A 1,294-nucleotide genomic window follows, 5' to 3' on the forward strand; every position below is an offset into this window, starting at 1 on the left:
CCTCGACAGTATGTGCGCTGGACGTCGCTACAAAATTATGTAGTCATAGTTGTAACAAAACGCTGAAGATTATAAATTATACTGTTACTTTTGTAGATGCGCAAAGTCGCTTTATTCTAACATTTGCTTCTATATTTTAGTACCTCAGACGGTAACGAATAAAGCTGAAGCGCTTTAATAGTTCAAGCAGATATCACCGAAATCATTATTTTAACTGCTGCAATGATGTTTATATATTGGAAAATAATCAATAGATAATTGGCAATATAAATAACAAGGCCGATAGCCATTAGTCGCATGCACTCGTGAATGTAAGATTGACAGGAAATTCTTAAAGATAAACTAAAATGACCGAAAAATGGGTTGAAATGATTTAAATAATTAAAAAGTAAATCATTTAGAATGACTTTAAGGAACTTAAGGATGAATTGAAAAACCTTAAGAATGACTTGAATGGTTAAAAATAACTGGAATCCTTTAAAAACAACTTGAATGATCTGGAGAATGACTCGAATGGCTTTGAGACTGTCTGGGTGTGAAGTGGGTGATCATTTTACATTAAATTAATACAGAACAGTGATCCCCACTTTATATCACAAAGTTACAAACATAATTACAGCACGTAGTAAGACAGATACTACACTTTGATCTTGGCCAAAAGGCCAAGAAAAGGGTATTTATTTGTTCCCCCTCCGAGCAAATTAGGCGCAGGCCGATTTTTAATGTGAGGAGTGAATAAGAAATGGGAACCAACTCCCCGGGGAGTAGGAGAGCTGGATAGTGACAAGTGGTATGAAGGGTTGCCCCTACATTGACCAAGGTCTTATATGTGGGTTTGCCTCCACATATGGTCTTTGCTTGTAGTATCTGCCGGAACAAATACTACAATTTGATCTTGGCCAAAAGGCTAAGGAAAGGGTATTTATTTGCTCCATCTCCGAGCAAATTAGGCACAAGGCCGATTTTTAAAGTGAGGAGTGAAGGAGAAATGGGGACCAACTCCCCGGGGAGTAGGGGAGCTTGATAGTAACAATTGGTATGAACGGTTGCCCCTATATTGACCAAGGTTTTATATGTGGGGCTGCGCCCACATATGGTCTTTGCTTGCAGTATCTGCCTGAACAGATACTACACTTTTATTTGGGCAAAATGTTAAGAAAAGCTTAAAAAGCTAAGAACAGCATCTATTAACAACAGACCTTTGATTTTAACCAAAAAGGCTAAGAACAAAGGTGTTACGGACAAACCGACTGACCGACAGACCGACTGACTGACGGACAGACGGAACGACGGG

General features: G+C 38.8%; 1 pseudogene; it reads right to left on the reverse strand.

Annotated features, from left to right (window-relative positions):
* Positions 1-539: 539 nt before the first annotated feature.
* On the reverse strand, positions 540-675 carry LOC145244198 (U2 spliceosomal RNA; annotated as a pseudogene).
* Between the last annotated feature and the right edge of the window lie 619 nt (positions 676-1,294).

This window comes from Euprymna scolopes, chromosome 22 (genome assembly GCF_053919585.1).
Source record: "Euprymna scolopes isolate OS-2025 chromosome 22, ASM5391958v1, whole genome shotgun sequence".
NCBI lineage: Eukaryota > Metazoa > Mollusca > Cephalopoda > Sepiida > Sepiolidae > Euprymna > Euprymna scolopes.